Consider the following 25,107-nt stretch of genomic DNA (forward strand, 5'->3'; position numbering starts at 1 on the left):
ACTGAGGTACAGAGAAGTCACAGGACTTGTCCATGGTCATATAACTAGTAGGTGTCAGGGATAGTATTCATGCCAAAGTTTCTCCATTCTCCAAGCCCACGCTATCTGGGATTAAGAGAGTAGGCAGGTAGAGAGATATGTTAATCACAGGAAAGGCCAAGTACTGACAACATGGAGAGGAGTATAGGCCTTAAGAAGTTTATAGGACTAAACAACCAGAAAGTTCCATTGAGACTTTTGGTAAAATGGTCTGTGATGGTACCCAAAGTCCTTGAGAGCTTTAGATGACCATGCCTCAGACATACATCTATGTGTGTGTCGGGGGGGAGCCAAAACTCATCATAGACTCCTAGTGACACTATGCAAGATTCCTCCTCAAAGACCTCCAACTACCCAAGCAAATCAAGATCAGTAGGAGTCTGCATTTAGACACTACTCTTTCAGAAACATAGATAATGAGAAAACTTTCTTCTCAACTTATGGTTATAGAATTGCTCGGGACAGATGATCACGGAAGACAAGAAGGGCAAATCACCTTGAACTTCAGGGACAATATATTTTGGGTAATATAGTCCTGTCATATATGATCTGGTTCACAGACAGCCCAAAATAATAACTCTCTCACCTCAGTGAAGTAACTTCAGCTAAATAAGACAGCAGAGTCTATCAAAGTGATAACAGCATTTGGTGAAAGACATTTAATAATGATAATAGGTATTTTAAAGTGCTTCATGTGTATATATATATACACATACATACATATTATCTTATTGGAGTCTGACATCAACCCTATAAAGTAGATGCTGCAAGAAATATTATGCCTACTTTAAAGATGAAGAAACTGAAACTGAGAGATAGTGAGTCACTTGCATAATGGTCACATAGCTAGTGGGTGTCAGAGGTGGGGTTCCCAGAGATTCAAACCAGTTGTTTTATGTGGCTCCTGTACATAGGTGCATAGGCAGGGAGGTATTGCTCTGCAATTTTTACTGCTAGAGTCAATCACCCTACCAGTGGGGATTAACATGGCAGTTGAGGCCATATGCTTCACCTGTGCTTCTTCAGTAGCCAAGGATGCATCTGTGAGAGTGAGCAGGACCCTGTGAAACCAGACACAAGCATAGTGGCAGTGTTGGTGATTTCTGATTGCTGGCTTTGACTCATTGCTTCCTGTTATGGTCCAAATGTTCAGTTCCTGGTTAGAATACCACAGAATTAAACACTTTTAGTGTTGGAAGGAGCCTCATAGTTCTTCTGGTTCAGTTCATACCCCCCAAATTCCTACTCTGCCAGGCAAAAGAGGGTGTGACCTCTTAGTGGAGGCAAATGAAAAGTAAACCACTTTCACAACCTACTTCACAAGGCTGTTGTGAGGAAAGTGATTTATAAACTCTAAAATGCTATTCAGGTAGAAGAGAGGAAAAAATCCAAAGTGTAGGCTGTGTAGAACAGACTGTAAGGGAAAATATAGACTACGGGTAACAGACCTAGTCCATTAAAACACAGCAGACAACTAGCCAAGTACTTCCAAGCTGCCTCCAGGGAAAAGGAGCCAGTTTGTCTCACTTTAAAAAGGTGTTAGAGCAACAAGCTTCCCTTGGAGCCATCCATGGTGCTGACTTCTGACCAAGTTTTTTTTTTTCCCCAGTTAGCCTTTCTTGATAAATTTTTCAGTACTTCCCAAGCCTCTTGAGTCTACAAATGAAGTCTCAGGCTCTTGTCTACCAACCTCCTGGATGTATTACCTATAGTCAAATCCTCAAAGTCAGGGGTTCTTAACCTTTTCTCTTTTTTTTAATGTCATAGATTCCTGGTGAAGCCTATGAATCTTTTCTCAGAATGATGTGTGTACTTAAGTTAATATTATCCCCAATTTACAGATGCCTATGTAGGTTACAAGTCAAATGGCTTGCCCATAGTCACATGGACTATAAATGTTAGGCACTGGCTTTGAACCCTGTGGATTCTGCATCCATAATATGTCTTGTTTCTATCCATCCTCTTCTCACTATTGAATCTGTGTTACCTTAGTTCAGTCTTTATTATCTTTTACCTTGATGATTAGTCTTGGGATTGACTTCCCTGCCTTAAGCCTCCAACTCCCATAGAGCTGACAAAGCTCAATTCTCATCACATCAATACCCTGCTCAAAAAGTTCCGATGGCTTCTTTTATCTTCCAGGATAAAATACAGATTTTTCCACTTGGCATTTAGAGCCCTCCATAGTCTAGCTTTAGATTGCTTTATTACATGGTACTTACTTACTTAATTAATCACCTTCATGTACCCTATGTTACAACCAAACTGGTCCATTTGTATTTTTCAGAACATGACGTTCCATCTCTTACCTCTGTGCCTTTGTATACACTGCCTGGAGTCTACTCCCTCTTTATGTTTGCCTTTTAGAATTCCTAAATTTCTTCAGATATGAGCTACATGAGGCAGCTAGGTGGTACAGTGGATAGAGTTCTAGGCCTGAAGTTAGGAAGACTCGTCTTCCTGGGTTCAAATCTGGCCTCACATTTACTAGCTGTGTGATCCTGGGCAAGTTACTTAACTCTGCCTCAGTTTCCTCATCTGTCAAATGAGCTAAAGAAGAAAAATGGCAAACCACTCCAGTATCTTTGCTAAGAAAATCCCAAATGGGGTAACAAGAATTGGCTGAACATAACAAAAACACATCTGCATGAGGCCTTTCCTAATCCCCCAGACACAAATTATTTTGCATTTCTTTCATATGTACTTTATGGTTATTTATATGTTTGTATGTTATTTCTTTCAATAGAATATAAACTTTTAGACAGCAGGGGTGGCTTCATTAATGTCTTTATATCATGAAACCTGGCACACAGTAGGAGCTTAATCAATGTCTGTTCATGGCTTGATTCTCTGTTCCATGTTCAGTACTCTCTTGACCGTCCCATACTGATTCTGCCTTATTATCTCATGCCTGAATTACTGTAGTAGCCTACTAGCTAATCTTTGTGCCTCTGTTCCCTTCCCGTATCATTCAGTCCTTCAGAACTCTTTCAGATTGATTTAAAACAACAAAATCCACTTTTACTCTGTCATACACTTATAGAAGAGCCACCACCTTAGTCATCAGAGCATTCAGCATATGTTCAGTCAACAAATATTTATTGTCTGTATTCTGTGCAACATACTCTACTGGGTGCTGGGAGAGAACACATAATTCAGCTTTGTTCCCTGTTTTCTTATGGTTTAAGTGAAGAGGTCCCAGTTTCTCTTTTTAAAGCTTTCTATAATATCTGTACCCATCTCCATCATAGAAGCTTATTTCCCACTATTCCTCAAAAGGAATTCTGTCTTCTAATCTCTCAAAAGACTATGTCACTTTCTGCTCTGCTTTTATTACTTCCTCTTTTCCTCTCCTAGCATACATTTCTTTCTTTTCTCTCTCTATCCCTCTCCTAGATACTACTTTTAGGATAATCCAGATTGTATTGATCTCTCTCTCTTTTAATTGTACGTGTGTGTGTGTGTGTGTGTGTGTGTGTGTCTAAGAGAGAGAGAGAGACAGACAGACAGACAGACAGACAGACAGACAGACAGATGGATGGTGCCCTTTGACAGTCTGGTGAAGCTTGTGGACCCCTTTTCAGAATATTTTTAAATGCACAAAATAAAATACATAGAATTAGGAGGGAAAAATTAATATAACTGAAATACAGTTATTAGAATTTTTTTTACAGTTCATGCATCCAAGGTTAAGAATTGCTGTTGTAAATTATTTTGCCTTCATTAGCTGTCATATCTGACTATTTCTTGTAAAGACCATCTTCCTAACCAGAAACAAACAACGTTGTGTACTAGGATCATTTCTGGTACCTAATTTGTAGTCTGTGTAGTACTGGGTGGATGCTTAAGAAATACCTGTCAAGTGATTCATTAAAAGAATCAATTGCTCCTGTATTAATATCACCTCAGGACCAAGGAAATGTTCAAGGGTTCAGAAGTGGGACTGGAAGAGGCAAGGAACACATGGAAGCCAGAAATCTTTCTTAAAACCTTTCTTAAAAGGTTGTAGATTAGTATAGAGTCTGGAGGTCTAATTAAGGCAAAAGGCAAAAGAGAAGCAACCAGATTAGCAGCCATGAAGAAAGCTTTTATTCCTTTCTGGAGCAGAAGCCAATTACATTCCATAATCAACAGAGAGCCTACATATAGGTGAGAGCAAGTGAGTCATTTTAGAGACATGATACATTAGCAACCTGGACTGGGTTTTGATTCTCATTTGAGTGTGACTCCTGACAACTAGAACCCCAAGATACCATATTTAAGGTCTATGGCATTTTTATTAATCATTGTAGCTTAAAATACCAAGAAGGCTAAAAATTAAATAATTTGAAGTAGGCACATGCAAATTTTCTGGTTTGAATGGAAGCTATGAAACAAAATTAAATTCTAATGAGCCCAAAGAATGAGAAAACTCAAAAATATATCATGAATGAAAGTTTAACTCAGACAAATACAAATAATGAAAAGTAAAAGAAAAAAGCAAAAAGATACCTTTAAAAAAACAACTAAGACATTGTCCAAAAATAAATTCTAGATCAAGACATTGTGATCTTCAGGGATTCCCAGGACTGTCAACCAAGCTCAGTTTTCAAATGTGAAGGATGTCCTTTGTAACTTGATAGTCCAGGGTTGGATATCAGCTTTTGGATATACAGCTTTTGGATATACAGCTTTTAATAGAAGCTGTATAATATGCTGCGTCAACAAGCATATTTATGCTTGTTCTTATGTCTATGAATGTTCATAAATAAAAAGTTTATAGCATTAAGGGAGAAATAATAACATAAGTGTGCATTGAAAAATATTGGCTCATATGAGTCTGATCTTCTATGGTATATGAGTAAGTTAACAAACAAAAGTAAGGAAGATAAAACTCTTAAGGAACACATTATATAAAATCAGAACACACTAAGGAATGTTTGGAGTAAAACTATTTTGCATACCAAGCAATCCGAATCCTTAGCATAAATAAAGAAGCAATTTTGTAAACAAAATCAACAATGCATGTCTATCAGCTTGGAATTGAAACCTCAATAGGCTGATTTAATTGGTCAATTTGTGATACATGCATGTATTGCTTATATCTGTGTGTGTACATATATGTGAATAAGCATTATTTGTAATTGTAAGGAACTATAGATAATCAAACTCTCTAATAGTGAATAATGTCTGAATTAACTGTTGGTGTAATGTAATACCACAATGCTCTTAAAATTTAAAAAAGATCAGACATTCAAAGAATTTTGGAGACATGTGAAACAATGCAAAGCAAAGAAAAGAGAACCAGAATAGTACACCTGCTAACTGTGACTAGGAAAACATATATGCAAATACATAAATGAATAATCAAATGGAGAAGAGGAAACAGTAATTAACAAGCTGTTATGGATATATGGTATATAAATGTAGATACATATTTACTTCTTTTAACTACTGTTAAAAGTTTGAAAAGAAAATAAAATTAATGTATAGTGAAGAAAAGAGACTTTCCAGTAACCTGTGTGATGATTTGAGTTAAGAGATCTATGTGACATACTTTTAATTTTTAAATATTAAAGGTTATATGTGACTGTCTTCAAACGATCTCTTCTGTAACTGGATGCTTTAGATATGGACAACATAGTTGCAAACCATGTGAAGTCTTCTCAAATACATCTAAATTAGATTTGACCCCAAAGAACATGAAGAATACGACAATATGAAGGCATGCAAAGACATTCTGGACATGTTTACCTCTGTGTGTGTGTGTGTGTGTGTGTGTGTGTGTGTGTGTGTTGTGTGTATAGGAGCAGTAGTAGTAGTGGTAGTGGTAGTAGTAGGAGTAGTAGTTGTAGTATAGCCATAGCCTCTGAAGAGTTATAACTTAGAGGGTCACAAGGGAGCCTGTTGGAATGAAAACACCAATCACCAAAAGCATTTTAGATTGTTACTTGATTATTCCATTTTAGGAAACAAGTTACATACATAAACTTCTTAAATTTCCCTTGGAGCTTATTAAGTTATTAGAATTCTTTAACTGAATCTCAGAATGAAGAAGGATACTGAAATCCAGGTACTACACATCAGGCATGTAGTAAGTGTTACTTTCGTGTACTAGTAGCAAGAGAATGAATTTCAATAAATTGCCCAGGTCCAGAACCATTTCCTTGATAGAAAGTACAGCAAAGATTACTAATGTAGAGCACAAAATCAGAGCAGCTTGGAATTAAGAAATGTATTTGTTACATTTTGCAACTTTGCACTAATAACAGTATCAGCTTCAACATTACGTTCCCCAAAATGTCTAGAGTCTCTACACTGAATGTGGACATTTTGTTGATTTCTTGGTTGCATGCTGTCAGTCAAGTAGATACCAATACAAATATGAAATTTTCCTTCTCTGTCTTAAAGTTGTGTTCAGCACATCAATTCTGTTTAATTAACAATAAATACTTATAATAAAGGAGAACATTTTAAAAACATTTTTAAAAAAACTTCTTTGATCAAGGAGATTTTATTCTAGAACCATTCATTCATTTTGTAGATAAAGGAGAAAATGGTTCAAGTTTTTCCATTCCCAGTCTGTGCAACCTCAATCCTATTCTTTAGAATAATAAACACTAATATAAAAATTTTCATCTCATCATGTTCCCAAGTATATGCTTGATATCCATTTTCTCTGAGAGAAGGGCTTGGCTTCAATAGCTCTCAAAAAAAAAACCCCAAGCAATATTAAATAATACAACAGATTTGTATAAATGCATTATCAAAAAAAATGTCCTGTACATTTCTTTCTGACGCATAAAGTATGAATAACTGTTTCATAAAACTTATCCTTGCCTGAGGTAGGAACATCTTTTTAGGTTTTTTATCTTGTCTCTGCATAGTTTAAGGAATAAGGAATGTCAAGGTATATGTCAATGAAATTCAATGGTTTGCATCAACTAAAAGAATCCTTTTAAAAATAGCTTTATGAGGCCCTTAGGCTGATTCCACCAAACATGACACTCTGGTCATGCATTTCATTACCAATATTACTGAACTTTGGGTAATTTTTCCTCATTTAAGAGTTCAACTGATGGAAGATGTGAAATACTTTCCTATTTAATTTTTTGGAATAATTTCTCTTCTGCATGTCTAGATCTAAGTAAGCTTTTGTATCCAATCACAGCAACCTCAGGGAACTCTAGAGGGATAAGAGATACGAATAATAAATTCATGAAGCTTATTCCAATCTTGCCTTTTTTTCCATTTTTGATTTTTTTTCTTTTGGTACTTTATGTAGTGTGGATCTATACATGAAAAATTAGATGTAGAATTTAGGCAATTATCTGGATAAATCAGCTCAAAAATAAAATGATGTTTATGTCTGAAATATCCAACTCATTATATCAGTTCATCACTTTGTTTTTTCTGTGTAGACACAATCTCTAATTCAAATGAACTTCTTAGCTTTCCTATAATTCAAAACCTTTCCTTTACTGCCTCCTCTTATTTCTCCATCATCTCCAATATCATCATTTCTCATATTTCACTGACTTTCAGGCTAGACATGTGATTCATTTTTCTTCTTTCATGATCACCCAAACCGCTGACCAATGCTTCTGGAATAAGACTACCTTTATCCTACAATATTTCCCAAAGTCAGTTAAGATCTCATTGTAATGACTCCAAATAATTTCTTTCTATCCTCTCTTTCAATTCTTTAGAGCATCAAATTACTCTGGCCACTCTAACAAGATATCTTATGCCTTTGGCTTCTCACAGTTGAATTCTAAATTTTCTTGAACTACAATATCACAATTCTCCTGACTTTTTTTCTGTCTTCTTTCCTTATAAACTCATATTTCTCTTGTGCTTTTCACCAAAATCTACATATATATGTACAGTGTGTTTCTACTAGGAATAATTAACTCTAAGATGAACATTTTTTAAATAATAGAAGCAAAGAATTCCAATTATTCATATTCTAATTTACTTATTCACAAAGGAGGATAAAATCTTCCAAAAGGGTGTGTCTTTCAAATGGAAATGGATCCTTCAGTAAGAATATTTGCCCAGGAAGTACAGTTTACATACGATCCTTTGTCAGTTGATTTATGAAAGCAGCATTGGCACAGAAAAATAGCAAATGCAACTCCATTCCACAACTTTCTTATAATTAGCTACTGGCAATCAAAAAAAAAGAGGACTGGAATATCTGCTTGAGTACTGTTAAAGAAAATATGGAAAAGCAACAAGGAAAAAGATCATAGTAAATGATAAGATATTGCTTTATTTTAAATTTAAAAGTTTCAAAAATAGGGAAAAAGAACAAACTCTGCTCTTCATTCATGCCAAGGAGAAGAAATTATGCAGCCTAGAAAGATTCAAATTATTCACCAAACAGAATATTCTTCTCTGGGATGATGCATTTTACTTCAGTGGGATTTCAGACAGGCACTCCCCAGCCCACCTACCAGACCCCATAAATGATATGTGGAGGCTAAGAAAAGGATCCTCAACATCTTATTGAGATTTTGCATTGGCCTTGATTATTCGGAACTCAATATCAGTGAGCATTTATTAAGCACCAACTATGGGCCAACTATTGTGCTAAGTGCTGGGGAGACAAAGGCAAAAAATAGTCCCTGATCTCAAGGAGTTCACTGTCTAATGGGAGAGAAAATATGCAATTATGTGCAAACAAGGTCAGTTGGAGACAATCAGCAAAGGAAAGGCACTGGCACTATGGAGGATTGGGAAAGACTTCTTCTAGTAATTTAGATTTTAGCCCACACTTGAAGGAAACCAAGGAAGCTAAGAGGCATAATCTGCTCTTGATACTGTAACTTCATATCCTGATCCCATCGTAAAAATGCAAAAAAGAATTCACCATAGGGCACGGAGTGAAGTTATTGGTAGCAGCTAATTACAGCATATGTGAAATGTGGAGTGAGAATCAGGGATGGCAGATGGACAGCCAGAATGTTATCCTGTTATCTCTGAAATATTAAAATAATTAGTGGAAGGCTTTTGGCATTTTGGATAAATCTCTCTGTGACAGACTTATGGAAAGACAAAGACAAAAATTGCATAGGATGAGATGTGGAGGAATTCGGACCTGTACTGGTGAAGTGAATGCTCTCAGGAACGAGATAACAGCTCAGCTGAGGTATTGATGACATATCATTTGCTAAGAAGATTACTAAACAAAGGGGGCCATCTCCAGTCATCCTGATCTATATCTGGCCACTGTACCCTGATGGCTCTGGAGGAGAAAATTAGGTTGGTGACTTTGCACAGCCCTTCCTCACTTAAATCTAATTCACTTGCAAGTTGTGGCATTACCTTCTTGATGTTACGGTCCTCTTCAAGAATGAAGGACAAACAAGCACTAAAGCAAGCAAGTACTCACTAAGTCCCATTAGTAAGTGACCAGAGGTGGCATAGAGTCAGAAATGGGCCTGGAGTCAGAAATGCTCATCTTCTTGAGCTCCAAACTGGCCTCAGACACTTATTAGCTTTGTGACCCAGAGCAAGCCATTTAACCCTGTTTGCCTCAGTTTCCTCATCTGTAAAATGAGCTGGAGAAGGAACTGGTAAATCACTTATGTCTGCCAAGAAAACGCCACATGGGGTCACGAAGAGTCTGATGTTACTGAAAAATTACTCAACAACAACACCCAAAAGTTGTCATCTACAATATCAACTCTTAAAAAAAAATCACCTACTTGTCCTATTTTCTGGCAGTCTCATCCTTATAAGCCTTAAGGTGCAATAACAGGATAATTGCTATGTATATATATTAATCATAGGAGGCCAATTGGAAAATAGTCAGAAAATGCTCAATAATCTTGACAAATAAACTTAGTCAAAGAATTCACAGACTAGAGGGAATTTAGATAAGATGTTTTGTACAGTTGCATAAGTAAAAGAGTGAGTAGTTGTTTTGAACACCTTGAAAATTTACCCCGGTAGATAGATTTAAAAAAATAGAAAGACAGCAAACAGTAATGGTGTGCTTCGGTCATCAGGCTGTGACATTTCTGTTGGCTCCATCTGTGGATAAACTTTATTCTAAGCGGCAGGGGAAGCAACAAAGTAGCATGTTTCCTAACGGGTTGATTATGTTTTTCTTCGAGAAATATTTGTTTCTTTTGTAATGTTTGCTACTATATTTAAAAACTATCTCACTGTAAGCTAATGACATTGCCTCTTCTTTGTGTCACCAATGCTTACCATGGTTCCTGGCACATGATAAACTCTTAATAAATAAATGCTTGTTGATTGACTGTTGACTGACTGGCATACTAGATTCTTGCATTTGGTACTCTGTTGTATTAAATATCTTAGAAGTGGCCAGGTAGGTGGTATATTGATTGGATAGAGCACCCCACCTGGAGTAAGGAAGACTCATCTTCCTGAATTCAAACTTGGCCTCAGACACTTACTAGCTGTGTGATCCTGGGCAACTCACTTCACCCTGTTTGCCTTCAGTTTTCTCATGTGGAAAATGAGCTAGAGAAATAGCAAACCACTCCAGTATCTTTGCCATTAAAATCCCAAATGGAGTCATGAAGAGTCAGATATGACTGAATACCAACAACAAAACAACTAGATGAAATACTGAAGGCTCAGAGTCCTATTTATGCCCAGAGTTGCAAAAATATTAGGTCCCTGTGAATAATGAATCCTGAAAAGCAATGCTATTCTTTGAATTTGCACTATTTGAAGTTAATTATATGTAAAATATGGTAATTGGTTCCAGCCCAATGGAAATATGGCATGCAAATTCAGGTAATGCAACTTCTTAATGAAATTCATCCAGATCTGGCTGCACTGCTTTAATGATGTTTAGCAGAAATATCCTGAAAGTTAACAAAATGAAGATTTTCCACATGAAGTTAATGCAGAAGAATTAGAAAGTATGTTGAAGCTGAACAGGAGAAGAAGTGATCATTGCTGCAGAAACAGGAGAATGTTTTGAGTAAACTGACAAAAAAGATGTCTCTGAAGCAGAGGTTCTTAATCTGGGGTCTGTGAATTTGTTTTTTTAAAAAATATGTTTATGGTCCAATCATTCTGGAGAGGTTTGGAGCTATAAAACTGTGCATGCTTTTTGACCCAGACTTTTAGGTCTGTATCCCAAAGAGATTATACAAATAGGAGAAGGACTCACATTTACAAAAATATTTATAGCAGCTCTTTTTTGTGGTGGCTAAGAATTGGAAATTGAGGGGATGTCCATCAGTTGGGGAATGGCTGAACAAGTTGTAGTATATGAATGTAATGGAATACTGTTGTTCTATAAAGAAATAGTGAGCAGGTGGATCAGAAAAACCTGGTAAGGCTTGTACGAACTGATGCTGAATGAAGCGAGCAGAACCAGAAGACTCACGATGGAAAATGCTATCCACATCCAGAGAAAGAACTTTGGATCCTGAATGCAGAGACTATTTGTTCTCCTTTTCTTTTGTTGTTTTGTTTCTTCTTTCTCATGGTTCCTCCCATTTTTCTAATTCTTCTTTAAATCAGGACTAATGTGAAAATATGTTTAGTATGAACATATAAGTAGAGCCTATATCAGATTGCATGGCATCTTGGGGAGGGGGAAGGGAAGGGAAGAAAATTTAAAACTCAAAATCTTATGGAAGTGAATGTTGAAAACTAAAACTGAATTATTAAAAAATGAAAATCTTAAAAATAATTAACAGAATTCATTTATAATCCTGTGTATTTTATTTTATGCATTTAAAATCATTACTCTAAGAAGAAGGGTCTATACTTTTCACGAGACTGTCCAAGGGATCCATGACACAAAAATAATTAAGAGCCCCTGCTTTAATTTAAACTGATTCTTTTATTGAGGAAAGAAAGAATTTAGAAGATAACTAGTTCAATCTTTGATTTTGAAACTACAATCTGTTCCCCGGAAGGTATGTAGGAATATAGCTATAAACCAAATGTTGAGTGGAGTAAGTTCTTAGGTTTATGTCCTGGATTCCATTCATATTTACCCTAGGTTCCCCTTCATTTACACCTAAACATGGCATAGATAGTTTCAACTTACAAATGAATTTTAAGATCAGAGATTTAGATCTAAAAGAGACCCTCGAAGTCATGTAGCCCAACTCCTTCATTTGATAGATGAGGAAACTGAATGTCAGTGAAGTGAAGTGACTTGTTAGATGGCAGAGTTGAGATTCTAACTCAGATCTTGTGACTTTAAGTTCAGTGCTGTTTCTACTATACCACCCTTAGATACCATTACATGGTTTATACAATTTTCCTCCAAAAACCCATTGATTCCAATATGACAAGTATTACTTATGCCCATCTTGCAGATTAGGAAGTAGAGTTATGGAGAAGATTGTTTATTGTCTAAGGTCTCTCCCAGATAGGTAGACATCAGAGTAAAAGCCTAGGTCATTTCACTCAAGTCTGGTAGCATTTCACTATGCTAAAATGTAAGCTAATTGTTTGCAACTCAGAATACATTTTCCCTAAAAACAGTGCTGTAAAGGGTGATTAGGTTCTCTATCCAGCTCATAGAAACCTATTTTATATATAATTAACCTTCATCTATTTTGTAGTGTTTTCATAGCATACAAACACCACCAATGACAAGGTTTCAGGGCTAAAGACTGGTATCCCAGGGACACAGATCTCTCCTTACTAATTCTGCAGCGAGATCAGGGACTCTCTGAATATCAATCCAACAGTGGTGACTCTCATGACCTGAATCAAAAGATCTAGGAAAATGGTGATTGAAGGTCTGGGTTAGGTATGGATCAGAAGAAACTTCAAGGGTAAGGGCATGAAGATCTGTAAGAATATTGAGGGGTATTTGGTGATGAAAAACAGTGCCAGAGGTCAGCATGAGACCACTGTATGTTTGGTGACTAGAGAAAAGGAGGCAGAGAGAACAACGGGATTGATAAAGGAGTAATGGGAGGAAAAGACAGTAAAAGACACAACTTTGCTACTTTTAAAATTTGCTTTTTGCCATGGTGATGGCAAATGTGCCAATATCTTAGGACTAATATGTAAGGTGGCAAATGTCAGTTTTCCCTAATTCTGCTCAGTTTTCCCAGGACAGTGGAGTGGTCTAGTGTTACTTTATTAAATCAGGCTGATTGATATCTCAATTCATTTTTATTTCATGAAGTATTTATTATATGTGCAAGACTCTGTGCTAAGTACTAGGAATATGAAAATAGAACACAGACCCCGCTCTCAAGGAAGTGACAATCTAATAGATTACAAAAGACATGTTTAATCATGTCTGACTCTTTGTGACCCTATTGGGCTGTTTCTTAGTAAAGATGCTGGAGTGGTTTGCCATATCCTTCTCCAGCTCTTTTTAAATATGAAGAAACTGAGGTGAACAGGGTGAAGTGATTTGCCCAGGGTCACACAGCTAGTAAGTGTCTGAGACCAGCCTGAGGCCATGAAGATGAGTCTTCCTGACCCCAGGCCTGGTGCTTTATCCACTACATGCCTCTTTGGAAAGACTAGTACTTCCCAAATTATGGCCTTCCCTATATAATCTTCCTCACTTTTTCACTTGGAAGAATGGAAAAGGGGAAGAGAAAAGTGGGGAGATTGTTGGAGAAGGGCTATTCCAACTCCCATTTTATAGCTGAATAAATTAAGGCAGGGAGTGGTTAGGTAACTTGTCCAAGGCCACAAAAGTACTAACTGGCAAAGGCAGAATTTGAATTCAGGTCCTCTGACATTGTTTTTGACATCTTTATATGTTGTCTCAATATTTGGACAACAGGCCATCCCTCTCCTTTCTCTCTACTGTCAGTACAAACTAATGTAGATTTATAAAGATCTTAATTATATTAACAGTATATGTGTATTATATATATATACATATATACGTGTATGTATATATGTGTGTGTGTGTATATATATACATATATATATACATATAGCACATTTATATATCACTTTCAGGTTTGCAAAATGCTTTCATCATAACAATCTTCTCAAGCAAGCATTCAAGGCTAATCAAGTATTGAAAGCAGGCTCCATTTTGCTTTTTCTTTTCTGTCCTCAATGCTTATATCTTCAACATAGTTTTTGCACATGGTAAATGCTTTGTCATTAATTCATACATTATCCCCATTTGACAAGTAAAGAAAATCCTGCATCGAGAGGTTCTATGACTTTTTTTAATGATCATACAACTATGTAGTGTCCCAGGCAAGATCTGAACCCAGGTCTCTTGATACCAGGTCCACTTGTGTATTAGAACATACTAACTACTTCATATTTATGGAACTTTTGGAAGGAGAACTATACATGAATGCTGTGAATCTGCTCTACTCTGTTTATCTAGTTAGGGAAGTTTGTAAATACATTCTATTTGTGAGAGCTGAGACCATCAAATAGTAACAAAAATTGGCACTTGAAGGCTTAATTTTTAATAATATAGAACACAGGCAACTAGGTGGCATAGTGGTTGAGCATTGGCCTTGGAGTCAGGAGGACCTGAGTTCAAATTTGGCCTCAGACACTTACTAGCTCTGTGACCCTGGGCAAGTTACTTGCCTCCAAAAATAAAAAAATAAAATACCATAGAACACAGACCTCAAACTCCTCCTGAGCATCAGTCCTTTGTCCCTTTATTCTGAGGAATGTATCAGATCAACAAATCATTGTGAAGAGAAACAAAGATTGAACTAGTAGCAGTGAAAATTGACAAATGACATTAATTTAGAACAAACATGAAATCTAACCCTGAGACCACTGCTCTAGGATGTCCATTTCATAGAATCATAACTGCAGAGCTGGAGGAAACCTTAGAAGTCACTGGGTCCAAATCTTTCATTTTATAGGTGAGGAAACTGAGACTGAGTGACTTGCTTAAAGTCACACAGTTGGTAAGTGTCCAAGGTAGGATTTGAACTCAGCATTTCTTGACTCAAGCCCAGTGCCCCCCAACTGCCTAATATGTGCTGTAAGTGAAGTTGTATTCTATTATACATCCCCTATCAAAATTTCCCCTTTCAAAATCACTGTATTAGTTTTGAGATAGAGATGCTTCACTATAGTCTGGTCTCAGAATTAATTTGCAAGGTAAGGCTGGCAGGTAATTTGCTGAAATTACCTAATGTGTTTTCCATTGAAATTGGTTATATTTGAAAGCAATTGACTTGGATAAGATATTAATGGATCTTAAGGGAATAAGGATACACCATATCAAGAAAATGTCAGTTGGTGTGAATGAGTCGAGGGCAATTGTATTTACTTTGGCTGTATTTTTTTACGAATACTGATGGTATATGTATAAATTGTTTCCCCTGAAGCCTGGACATTAGGGTGGTATGTCATTTTTGTCTTTGTATCACACAGCACATAGCATAATGTCAGGTGTATTTTAAAATTTTGATTCAGATCTATGATTTCATGAGGGTTAGGAACTGATGAAGAACTTCCTTCTACCAACGCAAAGCATTAACTTCTCTACACTTTCTAGTTTCAGAGAATTTCTTAGAGCATAGAGAGGTTAAGTGCCTTGTCTAAGGTCACACAAATAATGTTGGTCAAAGTCAACTGAAATCATTCCGACTCTGAGTCCAGCTCTCTCTATACTACAGTGTATAGCGTCTCAGTGCATTAGGCATGTAGATGACATAGACTCAAAGTTTCTTAATATTTTGCTTGCCCACCTCTGTACATGCTGCACGTTATTGGTATCTTTCCTGAATTGTGGCTTCATTCATCCAACATGAATAACCTGTTGACTGACTAAGGATTATTTTTGGCATCATCATGGAGGATGACTTGGGGAAGGAAGAGAATAGGCAGGAAGAATAATCAGGGACTTTGTGAGTGATTATTACACAAGAACTCTTAAGATGCTAAATGCTGATTAACTCACTGAGGTAGAATTCATAGAAATTGACCAGTGAATGGAAATGGGGACAGGCTGAGGGATGGTGAGACAGTCAGTCAGTCAACAAGCAATTATTAAACACCTATCATGTCCTAGGCTCTGGGCTGAAAAAAAAGCCCCCACCATCAGGAAGTTCATAGTCTAATGAATGCAGGAATAAAGTATTTATTAAGCTCTTTTTACGTACAAGGAACTGCACCAAGCATTCAGGATAAAGACAGGAAACTAATGTAGTCCCTGCTCTCAGTGGACAATTATCTACAAACAAGTTATATAGAGGAAAAATTGGAAATAGTCTCGAGGAAAGGTGCTAAGATTATGAGGACTGGAGAGGGCTTCTTGTAGAAGATGGGTTGGTGAGACTTCAAGGAAGCCTGGGAAGCCAGGAGACAGAGATGAGGAATGAGAGAGTTCCAGTCATGGTGGGGACATGCTTAGAGTTGGGAGATAGAGCAGGGGGAAGAGAAAAGGAAAAGGGAATTATGGATGATGACTCTGGGTCTTTGTAATTGAAAGAATGATGGTGACCTCAACAGAAACAAGGAAGTTGAGAGAGGAAACCAGGTACAATCACTGTGTTGGTTTTGAGATAGAGATATTCACTACAGTCTGGTCTCAGAATTAATTTGCAAGGTGTGGCTGACAGGTAGTTTATAGTATAGTATCTCCCATTGATAATGGTCATATTGAAAGTAATTGACTTAGAGAAAATATTAATGATCTTGAGGTTTTGGGTCATATTAACTGGCTCCAATCAACTTGAGTGATTTGATTTGCAGAGCAAATATTTGTTAAGATAGCTAAGAAAATGTTCCTGGAATGGTCCGTTCAGTGATTTCATCTCATCACAGAGTATAAATGAATTCAGCAATTTTTTTTTTTAAGACTAAGAAAAAGACACAGAATTTCTGCATGGGAGAAACGACTGACTATTAGGACAGACATGGATTTTTAGGAGGGCCAGCACCATGGATACACAGGAGAGGGAGTGACTTAAGAGTACTTCATTTTAATCATCTCCCCTGCTTTATTTTCCAGCTCTTCTGCTTGAAGTGAAGCCAAGCAGTTCATTACAATAAGGCAGGAGAGAAAGCTGCTGGCAACTCTGTCACCATGGCAGCGGCATCTGGAGAACATGCAAAATGCATTATTCCAGGAGCTGAGAAGATTGATTTCAGAAGTTGTTCTGGGAGGCTGGATTGTCTGGGATGTTGAATCAATTCTCTTCAAACGCCTGGATTACGTGCAATGCCATCATCCTCAGAAGAGGAGACCCAACATATTAAATCCTGACATGCCTTAAGGATGGTCAGCACCAGGTAAATGGGAAGCCAGAAAAAAATGAAAAGGAAGAAGGAATGGGGTTAGAGCTAGGAGTCTGAGGGTCTTGAATGCCTTGGGAGTACATTATTATGGGAACTTCATAAATGCTAGATGATGATAACTTTTGAAAGGGAAGAATGAAGTTGTGCATTTTAAAAATGGATAGAAATAAAGAGTGAAGTGATTAAAAATCCTTCTTTCCCCTAAGAAGCTTGATATTGTTATCTACTACTATTAAAAAAAAACCCCTCAGATTCTTGATAGGAAAGTTGATTCTCATGGTCAAAAGACCTGAGTACAAATCTTAGCTCTAACATTGAGTAGGTGAGTGACTCTGGGCAAGTCACCTAACTGTTCTGCAGCATTTTCTTCCTTTTTATAATGGCCATTATGATACTTAAAATCCAATCAAATTTCGCAAACACTTACTAAGGCTCGAAGATATGCATGGCCCTGTGCCTATTCATGGAGATGCAAAGATAAGGGGAAAAATAGAACCTGCCCTCAAGGGGCTGATATTTTATTGGAGAGATATAGAATGTATGGCCATGGTTATAGATAGATGAAGATATGTGTCAGTATGTATACATATGTCTGTATAATCATGCTATGTAAGCTTATACAGGATTATTTGAGGTGGAAGGTAAGTCTAACAATGGGGCGGTCAGGGAACAACAAAAGCCTACTGAGATCTCTTTAATCCTACCTCTGTCATCCAGCCTTAGCCCTTTCCCCAGTTTTGTGCCATTTGTATACTTAATAAGCCTGCCCTCTCTGTCTTTATGGAAGCGATTGATAAAAGTGGTAAACATGGCAGGCTAAGCACAGATTCCTGGGCTCCTGTACTCAAGACCTCTTTTCAAGCTGATATGTAACCGTTAATGACTACCCCTTGAGTGTGGTCATTCAAACAGTTCTTAATTCATCTGTTAATACAACCCACATGTCTCCATCATTTCCAAATCAATAGCATGAAATATTTTGTCCAACGTTTTGTTTAAAATCTAGGTAAATTATCTACTACTAGAGAAAAACTACATTATTTCCCTGACTTACTGGTTTGGTAACTAAAAAAAAGAAAAGAATATAAAGGTATACTCACATGACCTATTCTTGATAAAGTCATGTAGGCTCTCTATAAACGCTGCTTCATTTTCTAGACGTCCATTTGTCTCTTTAATAGAGTATAACCTGGGGAATAGTTAGTGAGGGTCCAGTCCTCAGAACATATGCAGGGGACTCTTTTAGCTGCCAGCCTATGTGGAGGATTTGGTGAACTTGTTTCTCATGTACATAATAATGTGTAACAGACATGCCTTGCCCCAATTAAGAGCATATGCAGGTACTCATTCATTATTTCCTGTCTGCTTACAATACGGTAAATGCAAGCCCTTTAATTTTGTCAAATTTTGACAAACAGGTCAAACTGCATCGTCTCTTTCCTGCTGGTGATTTAGAGAAGAAATGCTATTAGCTCCTGAGTGAGAAGAGAGATACCCAAAGCCTTTACTTCCTCAACTAGACAACCATATGGGCCATGAACATAAGTCCCTGATATTTCTTCTGTCCTTGTTCTGTTTCTTTCCTGGTCTTAAGGAAAAGAATATTGGAGAGAAAACAGCCTTGTGAGTTTTACAAGTTTGGAAGAGCCAGCAGAATTTTCCAGTAGCTGAGCCTAGTGAGCAGTGACTTCTGAGGCACAATCTACTTGACCCATATCTTCAGTGGATAGATCTGGCAGCCACGACACCATGTGTTTGCTGTAGGCAAAGGAGCAACTCATTAATTTGCTAGGTTGTGCCTGGAAATTAATTCAGTGGAAGGAGGAATATGTGTCACATCCATTTTGAATTTTAGCCTACTTTCTGCAGGGACAAAAGTGGTAAAGCAGAGAATGTGGCTGTAGTTGTAAGGAATATGTTTGTACTTCTGGTTTTGCTCTATAAATATCACTTTGTAAAAGATGTTAACTGCTTATAGGAGATATCAAATTGCTATCAAATAGTTAAATGATACTGAGGAGATTCCAGAGGGTATTGGTGAATGATAATGGGGCAGTAATCACTGGTGATTGATACTGGGGGCTTGAGCTGATCATGTTCTAGAAGGACCCTACTAGATCAGTAAGACACCCCCAGAACCCTGACGGTGGAGTGAGGTCAGATGAGCACTGGGGCCTTTGACTCATTAGGTCACATGAAGGTTGGAAAAGTTACTCTAGAGCTAGTAAGATCTACCAGTGTATCTCAGGATTTTTTTCTTCTTCAGAAATTGAAGACAAGTTCATTGGAAATTGGCAGGCTCTAGTTTTTTCCTTCTATGAAAACTAGGATAACATTTATTCTTCTCTAGTTCTGTGGTATCTCTCCCATTCTCTACAATCTTTCATTTATAACTTATGGTGGCTCAGTAATCATGTTTACCACTTCTTTCACTACTTTAGGTGTAGTTCATTTAGGTTAGGTGCCTTGAATTTGCAAGGACTGCTAGGAGCTTTTACCACCTCCTTACTATCTTGAAAATTAACTCCCCTTGAGTCATTTCTGTTCTGATATTTCCAGTGCACATACCATTCTCCTTGGCAGAGAAAACAGAAACAAAAGAACTGAGTGGCACTATATTCTCTCTGATGTCATTGACCATGTTATTGACCATCTATCTGAAGCATTGGGCCCATCCCTACTTTGATCTTTTCCTTTCTTCCAATATAGCTAACCCCCATCCCTCATCTTTTTGTTTTTCTTTCCTGATCAACCATAGCTCATTCTGGGCTTTACAACACCTGACACTATTCTTATAGGACTGTTTTCTGTCTTTGCAGAGTTCCTCTGTTGCCTGCTTTTGTTTTCATCTTCTGCACCTTTCTTTTTAAAAACTGAAGTTAGTGGGTTAGTTCTGTGTACACCCACATCGTTCTTTTCAGAAAACTCATTTTTCCTCTTCTTTGTAACTGTTTAACTTAATGTCTTCAAATTTTCATTCTTGGCCTTCCAACATCCCTTCTGTATTTATTTCCCCTATAATTTTTTATTCAAGGGAATTCTATCTATCCCTCTTCTGAAACATGGTTTCTATCCCTTTTTGAAACATGGTCTACTAAAATTTTGCATTAGATTAGCCTGTTCCCAGATTATCCTTCTCTATCACAGATTTTGAGATGTAGCAGTCACTTCCTCATCAAGGTTCCCATCATTTCCAATGCAATAACAAGTTTTTCTGGTTAGTAAGAATCATATCCAGAATATAAAATCACTTCGATAGTTCGTCTACATTTTAAAGGATGAAATTATCAACAAAGCAATAAAGATGTTATTCAATGCTCCGGTTTTTTGTTGAAGAAAGACAGCTTGAGTAAATGTTTGAAAAATCAAAGTTCCTTATCACCTTTCAACAAGCCTCTGTAGCAGACTTTAGACCTGTTTCCTGAATTCTTCATCTATACTTTTTTTTTTCTGTCCATAGTAATATACTTTGCTGACAAAGTCACTTATGTCTCATCTTCACCCAAATGTTCTCCATCATGCTTCCCCACATTGGTTCCTGGATGTACTCATACAAATATGCCTTCTCCGTATCCTATTCCTTTTTAAGAAGACAAAATATCCAGTCATCTTATAAAGGACTTTGGCCCTTTCTTATGACTCATGACTGGTTTGATTGTTTCCCCATCCTCTTCCCAATTTGATGAATGATGACTGACTATACTGACCAGTTTATCACTTTGGGGCGTGTAGACATAGAGTAAATGAGGTAGTTAGGTATTTGGGATTTCGGAGTTTTTGAAAGGTTTGCCTCAGAAAGCACTGACTCAGACATTTGTAGCTCATGAAGTTTCTCATCAGTCGTCTGGGCCAAGGCCTGTAAAGTTTCATTTTCTGTTCTGTGAAAGTTGTTATCATGGGGGTTGGAGAATGGGTAAGAGTGACTTCCAAAATTCTGGATATCACATGTTTGAGAAACCTCATCTTTATGTGACCTAACTGCCATTTCTAATTATAATGGGCTGAACAGATATTTCCTGTTTTGTTTCAGCCTAAGTGAGCATGTAGAAACTTGAGAGGAGCTAGTTTCCAGTCATGAAGACTCGGGGATTGGCATTGTATGAGGATGAAGTCTCCTATTTGATTGAGAAGTGGGAAGAACTAATGACTTGGGGTGCTGAACCAGAACTTAGTCGGTAAGCAAAAGTAGGTAAACAAACAAACAAACAAACGCCTTAAACTCTCCCTTTCCTTCGTGGCTATGGGCAAGGCATGCTTATTTTGAGCTTGTCTTGAGAGTGGGAAGGGCGAATGAATATTACAAGCTGGAAGTTCCCAGGTGACCCTGTGAATTTTGAAGATCCAGAGGTCCCAGAGGACCCAGAGGTCCAAGTTGAAGGTGGGAGTAGCAGCGACATCCACAGTCGGTTTAGCAGCAGTGGAGTCATCTAGCCTAGTAGCCAAGTGGACAGTTTGGCCCAGCCCAGCAGCAACTATGACTGGTAGCTAAGCAACATGTTTAAATTAGTCTATTAGTAGCCAAGCCCAGTTTGACTTGGCTGAGCAGTGGCACACCTTGTCCATTACTTACTCCATACTCTGCAGCAAACATCATGGGGAATCTACAAAGGGAGAAAAGAATTTCCAGGACCAGGAATTAGGAGATACCCCTTTGCCACATCTGTTCTCTACACATGTGCTTCACTACCATGTACTTTAGGGTAGATGTCATTTTTTCCACAGACCCTGGGTGTTTTGGTGAGAAAGTATACTCACAGGTACAATATATCTCCAGCCCTAATATTGCTACTGAGTTTCAGTCCTACCTTACCAACCATCAATTTGGGACACCCCAAATTGGATAGGCATCCATAGGCATCTTCAACTCAAGTTGTCCAAATCAGAACTCATTATCTCTGTCCCCTTTCCTCCAACCCTTATGCCTTCCCAGCTTTTCTACCACTATAAGAAACCACCATCTTCCCAGTCATATAGGCTCACAACCTCAGGGTTAACTATAACTCTTCCTTTGCACTCAACTTATATTTCTGGTGTCTACCTTTACAACATCTCTCATATTGTCTCCTTTCCACTCACACTGAGGACACATGGTTCAGACCTTCATTTCCTCAGACCTGGACAACTCCTGTAGCTATTACGTTTTCCTGCCTCAAGTCTTTCTCCACTCTGTTCCATTCCACTCAGCAGCTAATGTAATTGTCCTAAACGTTAGATATGACCATGTTATCCCTTTACTTGATAAATTCCAATGGTTCCAAGATTTGCTCCTGAAAGATCAAATAGAAATTCTTTACAACTCATAAAGCCTTTCACAAACTAGTCCCTTCATATCTTTCTGATCTTATTTTTGACTATGCTTGATGCATTCTTTTTATAATCTACGTACACCAACCTCTGTGTTGCTCCTCACATGACACTTCATCTTCCTTCCTCCTCCCCTCTAGGCATTTACCCTGACTGTCCACCATACCCAGAATGCTTTTCTTCTTTACCTGTAACTCAAGGTTTCCCATCTTCCTTCAAGACTATGTTCAAATCCTCCCCAGGTTCCCTCAACAATTACCTTTCAATTAGTGTGCGTGCGCGCACACGTACACACACATACAGACATATATGTGTCATTGGCATATAGTTATTTGCATATTGTCCCTTCCATTAGACTGTGAGGTCCTTGAGAGAAAAGGTTGCATTTTTGCCTTTCTATATATCCTCAGTGGTTAGCATGGTGCACACAGTGGGTGCTTAATAAATGCTATTGACTTACTGAATGACTGTGACTCCAAATCCATCACTCTCAAACTTTTTGAGGCATCTAGTTGGCATAGTAGATAGAATATTGGAATAAGACTGAGAAAGATCGAGTTCAAATCCAGCCTCAGACACTGCTGTGAACCTGGGTAGGTCACTTAGAGTTTGTTAGTTTCAATTTCTTCAGCTGTAAAATGGGCATAATAGTATCTACCTCTGAGACTTGTGATGATCAAATACAATACCATGTAAACGTCTGTGCAAAATGCAAAGTCCTATATAAGTACTATTATTATAATTGTTGTTAATCTACTGTCTATATCATGGTGGCTGATTTTGAAATATTATTCAGCTTATAGCAGGGAAGGTTATTGATTTTTATCAATTCATATTTAAGACCTAATTGCTTTGCAATATTTTTATGGCACCATTCAGTTAGACAAAAATAATCTAATTCGGTATTTGGTTGTTTAGGGTGTCATTATAAATTTTCTGCACCTGTTATCCTGAGAGTTTTCCTGTGTTTTATAATTATTTGAGAAGTAGCTGTGGCTGATGGCTAGAGAGCTGATCACAGAGTCAAGAAGAGCTAGGTCAAGCGGCATGACCCTGGGCAAGTCACTTTTCTCTGTGCCTCTATCATCTTTATAAGTTGCAAAGTGAAAGACAATCGGCATTAAAGAGGAAATTCCCCAGTTGAATGAAATCACAGATTGCATAAAACATAAAAATCAGTCAGTTGTGATTTGCATTATTAACAAAGTAACTACAATAACAGGAGCAAGAAAAATCTATTTTTTTTGTAGCAGTTGAAAAGGATTCAACAGCTTTTCTTGGCTTTGAACCAGAAACTAGCAACCAGTAGCTTTCATAGGTTAATAGAAGTTTAGATTGGGAAGAATTTTAGAAGTCATCTAGTTGCATTTACAGGTAAGGAAACTGAGAAGTGATTTGCCTAAGGACACACATAACAAGTATAGACTTGAGATTCCAACCCAGATTCCCCAAATCTATCATTCTTTCCACTATAGCATATTGTTTGTCAATAAATGTAGCTATAATGATAGCCTGTATCTTGTGAGCTTGCTTTGTATCTTTTTCCCTATTTGAACTTTTCTTTCTTTTATTCTTTTTGAAGGATGAAAACAAAGACCCTCCTAGTTAGCAGCTACACCCATGTCCTCGATATATTAAATAGTCCCACCAGTACGAAGGCAAATTCTGGCATATGACAGGGTTTAATCAATGTTTGCTGACTGAGTATTCCTGACTTTCCTATAAATGATTTGCTCTTTCTCTTCCTTTTCCTTGTTGCCAAGCACTGAGTGACCTTTTCTTTGTTGATAATCAATCAATAACAGAAGCCCAAAGCACTTTCAGCCTTGGCAACTAATCTGCCCAGTCTTTGACAAGCTGTTAAAGACTCTGACATCTCCTAACCTTTAAAATGTTAAGACTCCATGGTCTTGTCAAGATGGTGCAGAGGCTGTATCTCTATGGTCCAAAGTAAAGTGGAGACTGATTACAAAGTAAGTTAGACCAATGTAGAGAGTCAACCTCTGTTTAGGGTCTATTAGGACAGTTACTTCCCCTAATTGTCTCCACCAATCACATATCTTAGCTCATTTATTTTGTACTGCCTTGGAGAGAGTTAAGTAGCAAAACGGTTGCCACAGCTGATTAATTAGATTGTTGAATTTTCAAGATAATAAAAATTCTTAATACTTCTGATGTGAGAATGTTGGGGTTTATTAACATTGATTCATTACTTTCAAATAAAGGAATAAAACAAAAAGGAAATACCAAATACTTCATTATAAACCAAGATCTTTCTTAATCCTATAAATGAATCAAATATCATGTTTTTATATAAAGGGTTGTACAGAAAGACCTATGTTGTACCCACTCTGTTGTATATGTACTTTCAGGACATATTAAGTAGGCCATTATGAATTTGATAATCTTAAATCATTTACTAGCCACCTAGTCTATCAAAAAAAATGCATTCCTGAATTTCCTTAGGAAAAGTCTGATGAATACTGTGGGCGAATAAAGAATCAGCCCTCCTTAAAGCTTATGTGCACTCTCCCAACACTGGCACAGTCACACATGCGGACAAAGGTC

At 37.4% G+C, this 25,107-nt stretch overlaps 2 long non-coding RNA genes across 5 annotated transcripts in view; both read left to right on the forward strand.

Annotated features, from left to right (window-relative positions):
* LOC140530919 (uncharacterized) overlaps window positions 1-25,107 on the forward strand; it is a 949,813-nt gene that overhangs the window by 461,861 nt on the left and 462,845 nt on the right. The gene's annotated exons all lie outside the window — the stretch shown is intronic.
* LOC140530930 (uncharacterized) overlaps window positions 21,271-25,107 on the forward strand; it is a 35,663-nt gene continuing 31,826 nt past the window's right edge. Inside the window, exon 1 of the long non-coding RNA XR_011976179.1 lies at window positions 21,271-21,410. This is a non-coding gene — a long non-coding RNA (uncharacterized lncRNA). The remainder of the gene's footprint in view (window positions 21,411-25,107) is intronic.

This window comes from Notamacropus eugenii, chromosome 3 (genome assembly GCF_028372415.1).
Source record: "Notamacropus eugenii isolate mMacEug1 chromosome 3, mMacEug1.pri_v2, whole genome shotgun sequence".
NCBI classification, from domain to species: domain Eukaryota; kingdom Metazoa; phylum Chordata; class Mammalia; order Diprotodontia; family Macropodidae; genus Notamacropus; species Notamacropus eugenii.